A 6,251-nucleotide genomic window follows, 5' to 3' on the forward strand; every position below is an offset into this window, starting at 1 on the left:
TAGGTGCATATTTATGTAAAAACTGACTGAGCTTCTCACTTAATTATGTACTTTATTGGAGGTATATTACATGTCATTTTTTTTAAAGGGCTTCCTGGAAGGTGTGTTGAAGTGCAACTTGAAACCAGTTTGGATGATTATTATAATCATGTATAGAATGCTTACCATATATCTATTAGGCATGCCATTTATTGAGTGTTTATGATACGTAAGACACTGTGCTAAATATGATATGTATTATTTTATTTAATCTTTACAGTGGTCCTAGAGGAGGTAAATACCCCTCCCATTTTATGGATGAGAAAACTGAGGTTTCAAGAATGCAGTTGACTTGCCTGGATTACATAGTCAGCCCAGGTTTGCCTTGTGGATGGAAATTCAATTAATAGTCAAAAAGGAAAAAGAGAATTTTATTCAAGCCAAACTGAGGGTTGTAACACAAGAGACAGAAGCTTGGAGAACCATTCTACCTGTTAGAAGTCAAAGGTACAGTCATGTACATTTTTAAGATGAAAAGGAGTACGTCAAGGCTGTATATTGTCACCCTGCTTATTTAACTTCTATGCAGAGTACATCATGAGAAACGCTGGGCTGGAAGAAGCACAAGCTGGAATCAAGATTGCCGGAAGAAATATCAATAACCTCAGATATGCAGATGACACCACCCTTATGGCAGAAAGTGAAGAGGAACTAAAAAGCCTCTTGATGAAAGTGAAAGAGGAGAGTGAAAAAGTTGGCTTAAAGCTCAACATTCAGAAAACGAAGATCATGGCATCTGGTCCCATCACTTCATGGGAAATAGATGGGGAAACAGTGGAAACAGTGTCAGACTTTATTTTTCTGGGCTCCAAAATCACTGCAGATGGTGACTGCAGCCATGAAATTAAAAGACTCTTACTCCTTGGAAGGAAAGTTATGACCAACCTAGACAGCATATTAAAAAGCAGAGATATTACTTTGCCAACAAAGGTCCGTCTAGTCAAGGCTATGGTTTTTCCAGTGGTCATGTATGGATGTGAGAGTTGGACTGTGAAGAAAGCTGAGCACCGAAGAATTGATGCTTTTGAAGTGTGGTGTTGGAGAAGATTCTTGAGAGTCCCTTGGACTGCAAGGAGATCCAACCAGTCCATTCTGAAGGAGATCAGTCCTGAGTGTTCATTGGAAGGACTGATGCTGAGGCTGAAACTCCAATACTTTGGCCACCTCATGCGAAGAGTCGACTCATTGGAAAAGACCCTGATGCTGGGAGGGATTGGGGGCAGGAGGAGAAGGGGATGACAGGATGAGATGGCTGGATGGCATCACCAACTCAATGCACATGAATTTGGGTGAACTCCGGGAGTTGGTGATGGACAGGGAGGCCTGGTGTGCTGCGATTCATGGGGTCACAAAGAGTTGGACACAACTAAGCAACTGAACTGAACTGAACTGATCCTACGTCACAGGGCTTCCCAGGTGGCAATCGTGGTGAAGAATCCACCTGCCAATGCAGGAGACATAAGAGACGAGGGTTCATTCCCTGGGGTGGGAGGATCCCCTGGGGGAATGTATGGCAACCTACTCCAGTATTCGTGCCTGGAGAATTCCATGGACAGAGGAGCCTGGTGGGCTACAGTCCATGGAGATGCAGAGTCAGACATGACTGAAGCCACTTGGCACATACACACGCATCATACATCAATATGACATACAAATGTTTTATATAAAGTTCACCAAATGCATGTAGTCTAGGTAAGCCCAAACAAAGTGAGCAGTAAGTCACCATGACCCCTTACAGAATTGGGAAATAATGCTAGTCTTCTAAGAAGTTACACTGCTGGCATCAGAAGAAAAGAAAAATAAATGATTTCTACAATCAAGTAGGCACTCCCATCTTTGAGGAGGTCTGGTTAATGGATAATGCAGAAACACTGCACCCTGAGGGAAAGGGAGAAGGCCCACACAGACAAAGAGAGAATTTTGTGTTTAAATTTTCTTGAACTGTGGCTTCCCTGGTGGCTCAGCAGTAAAGAAAGAATCCACCTGCCAATGCAGGAGACACATGTTCGATCCCTGATCCGGGAAGATCCCACATGCTCTGAAGCAGTGAAGATCCTGTGCTACAAGTCCTGAGTCCGTGCTCTAGAACCCATTCTCTGCAATAATGAGAGCAACCCCCACTCGCCACAACTAGAGAAAAGCCCTCGCAGCAGCAAAGACCCAGCACAGTCATAACTAAATAAATTATTTAAACAAATTTTCTTGTCCTGCCTTAAAATGTAAATTCTCTTTCATCAGTCTGACTCCCAAGTCCAAGCTCTTGGGACCACCTGCTCCCACCTCCCCAGCTCCTATGAAGAGGTAGGACTTGGGTTGCAGAGGATGAGGGAGGAGAAACCAGAGATGGCTCTGAGCAGAGATGGAGGGTACATGGCCCCTTGCAAAACTCTGTAATTAATTCTGGTTTTATAATTTTCTTCTTCGTCTTCTTTTTTAAGCCCTGCCCTGTGGCATTCAGGATCCTAGCTCTCCAACTGGAGATCAAACCCGAGTCCCCTGCAGTCCAGCACGAGGTGTTACTGGACTACCAGGGAAGTCTCTGTTTATTATCCTTAAAGAGAGCCCCCCATATTTGTTGAAGCTTTAAGCTCTGGCTCTGAGGGTGTCTGGGAGAACTGATGCCCCGTTACTAGATTGCAGTGTCACCTTAACCCCCATCCCAGCTCATGACAAGGTGCCCTGAGTTCTTCTTTAACAGATGCACCCCTCCAGAATTAGTATTTGGTGAAGCAGACCCTGATAAGCTCTCAGTACCCCCAGTGGCACTAGTGGTTAAGAACCCACCTGCCGACGCAGGAGACATAAGAGACGAGGGTTCAATCCCTGGGTCAGGAAGATCCCCTGGAGGAGGGCATGGCAACCTACTCTAGTATTCTTGCCTGGAGAATCCCATGGACAGAGGAGCCTGGCGGGCTACAGTCCATGGGGTCACAAACAGCTGGACATGACTGAAGTGACTTAGCACACACAGCCTGAGGAAATCAGGGATGCTCGCTCCCCCCACCCCACCTCCACAATTTTGCAAATTAAACACAAGCTCTCTTTCTGGTCCCTCTGGCTTCTTGCCTCCTCTCTCCTCCCCTCCCTTCCTTCTGTCTACTGTCTTTCCACCTCACATTTCCCCACTCACTCTCCCTGACAGCAGCTGCCTTCCCACCTTACTCCACAGAATCAGGGCCAACAGACTTCCCCACCCTGGTACAGACTGAGCTGGACTCTAAGCCTTGGTGGAGCCAGGAGTCCAGTGCTCAGGGTCCTGCCTTCCTGGATCCTCAGCCAGTCATTTCTTTCCTCTTTCCTGGACAGCAGTTTCCCCACTTCCCATATGCATAATCTGGTCCTCAGTCTTCTTGCCCTGAATCTCACCAGCTGCCTCTCCCTCTCTCTGAGTCAAGGGGGTTCCCCTTGGGGATCTGACTCTCTCTTCACTACCTGCCCACCCTGAAGGTATCTTAGGTGCTTATCCCTGGGTCAGCAGGGGAGTCAGGCTTTGGTCCTGGGTCTCATTGTCCAGAGGCTCAAGGTTGACTACCCAGACCTGTAGGGCATCCCCACGTGGGGTCCCTTTGTGAGGTCCTCTTAACCCCTACTTCTTTCCTCCTTCCCTTCCAGGCTGTGACCCTCCCTCAGCTGTTGAGAAACCCCTCCTTAAATGCACCACAGCCATGCCCTTCTTTGAGCAGATGTTTCATATACAAAACCAAAATAGCAGTTATTTTGGTGAATGGATCCCCAACAATCTGAAGCCATCTGTTTGGGACATCCCACCCTGGGGCCTAAAAATGCCTGCCGCCTTCCTTGGCAAGAGCACAACAGCCCAAGAGCAGTTGGAGCATATTTATAAGCAGTTCTCTGCCCTGTTTCGCTGAAAGGCTGCAAACACCCCCTACGCCCCCAGTCCTCCTGCTGATGGGGCTTCACAGAAGAGGAGAGGAGGCAGAACTTTGCATTCTGCATCCTGGGTTACAGCTTGCTTTTTTCTCCTTGGAATTTTCTTCGATGCTAAAAGAAAAAAAAAGTACCACCAAAAACCTCTTTTACTCTGAAGATGAAAACTCTTGCCATTGGATTCTTTCTCTGAAATCCACTTCTCACCACCTCACCATTCCTATTGCTGACCCAACTTTTGAACCTCATTCCTGCTAAAAGAGTGCCTATCTCCTTCCTTGAGAAGCAAGGTCAAATCCTTTGCCATGCCCAGCATCATTCCTGATTCCTGTGTTTTCCCCTCTGACTGCTGCAGGAAAATCCTGGAATGATGTAGTTGAACTATAGTGGGGTTGGGCTTTGTGTATTTTTCCCTTCACTTTTCATCACCCAAGTTGCACAGTATCCTTTTATTGTTAAAAGTGTCTCAATAAGGAAATGAATTCTTCATGCTAAAACTGCCTGAGACATAAAGTTGTAACCAGATAAAAATTGATAGCCTTAAATATTTTTATTATTAATAAAAGACCAAAGATAAGTGAATCAAATATTCACTCTAAGAAATTAGAAAAATAGCAATCAAATAAAAGAAAGAAGGGGCTTTTCTGGTGGTCAGTGGCTAAGACTCCATGCTCCCAATGCAGGGGCCCTGGGTTCAACTCCTGGTCAGAGAACTGAGAGTTCACACGCCACAAGTAAGACCCAGAGCAGCCAAACAAATCATTTAAAAATTAAAACATTTTTTTAATGTAAAAGAGAAGAGGAGAGAATGAGATGAAAGTTGACAGAAATGAAGTAGGACCAATACTGAAAAGATAAATAAAATTTGTTTGAAAACACAAATAAAATGAAAAAAATCTTTATTAAAGACAAATCAAAAAAGAGAAAGCAAAAATCTGCAACATTAGGAGTGAGAAAGGCAGTATAAAAACAGATATGAATGCTATTAATCACTTAAAATATTATGGTAACATGAAATATCGAAAGGAAATGTTTTGCAGCAAAATATAAATTACCAAAATTGACCTAAGAAGTAGAAAATTTTAACAGACTGAGAACTATGGAAGAGATTAGAAAGATAAGTAAGGTGATTACGTTCTGATGGAGAAATTCACACATTGAGGTTTGGGGACATCATTTTAGTTTATATATGGTTCACTCTGAACTTGGTGTGAATTCAATCAGATTGACTCAAGGCCTATCAAACACACACAGCACATCTACTTTAATCATTACGGTAAAGAATGTCTGTTTGCTACCTAATAGCTCAGCGAACTTTACTCAATGCTCTGCTGTTGTTCAGTGGCTGAGTTGTGTCCAGCTCTTTGCAACCCCATGGACTGCAGCACTGCAGGTCTCCCTGTCCCTCACTACCTCCCAGAGTTTGCCCAAGTTCATGTCCATTAACTCAGTGATGCTATCCAACCATCTCATCCTCTGCTGCCCTCTCTCTTTTTGCCTTCAATCTTTCCCACTATCGGGGTCTTTTTCAAGGAGTCAGTTCTTTGAATCAGGTGGCCAAAGTACTGGTGCTTCAGCTTAAGCATCAGTCCTTCCAATGAATATTCAGGGTTGATTTCCCTTAGGATTGACCTGTTTGATCTCCTTGCTTGAGGTCACCCAGAACTTGAGGCCACCCAGAATCCAATGCTCTGTGGCGACCTAAATGGGAAGGAAATCCAATAAAGAGGGGATATAGGTATACATATAGACGACTCACTTTGCTGTACAGTGGAAACTGACACAACATTATAAAGCAACATTACTCCAATAAAAATAATTTTTTAAAAAGAATGTCTATTTGGAAGATAAGTATATAGCGTTCATGCTAACTAACACTCCCTTGGAAATAAGGTTCCCTTCCCTGATACCAGGGTCCTGCTGTCTTGCTGCGTAAATACTAAATCTGTCTATTACAACCTTGAAGGAACGTAGTCCTGTCAAGTTGAGGTATGTTCTTTGTTCTGTAAGTTAGAAAACTGTGCTGGAAACACACTTCAGCAGAGCAGTCCTCAGAGCTATTGAGAGGCTCCTCCTGCGCTGTCATCCTCAGCTTGACTCCAATCAAACTCTTTCCTTTTCTTTACTATAGATTGATTATTGGTTATTTCTGTCGACATTGCTTGGAGTGGGCTGCAGGGTATCAGAGAAACCACCCGCAGTCACATAGAATCTACTTTTTAAAAAAATTTTTGGCCATGCTGCTCAGCACTTGGGATCTTAGTTCCCTGACCGGGGATCAGACCTGCACCTCCCCACCCCCCAAGAGTGGAAGTGAGCCCCTT

The 6,251-nt window shown here is 44.4% G+C and overlaps 1 long non-coding RNA gene across 1 annotated transcript; it reads left to right on the top strand.

Annotated features, from left to right (window-relative positions):
- Nucleotides 1-259: 259 nt before the first annotated feature.
- LOC147362504 (uncharacterized) lies at nucleotides 260-2,236 on the top strand. Its single transcript, XR_015136311.1, has 2 exons — nucleotides 260-486; nucleotides 569-2,236. It is a non-coding gene; the product is annotated as an uncharacterized LOC147362504 (long non-coding RNA).
- The last annotated feature ends 4,015 nt before the right edge of the window (nucleotides 2,237-6,251 follow it).

The sequence above is a fragment of the Bos grunniens genome, chromosome 11 (assembly GCF_055505025.1).
Source record: "Bos grunniens cultivar Pamir isolate PY7600 chromosome 11, Bosgru_T2T1.0, whole genome shotgun sequence".
In the NCBI taxonomy this organism is placed as follows: domain Eukaryota; kingdom Metazoa; phylum Chordata; class Mammalia; order Artiodactyla; family Bovidae; genus Bos; species Bos grunniens.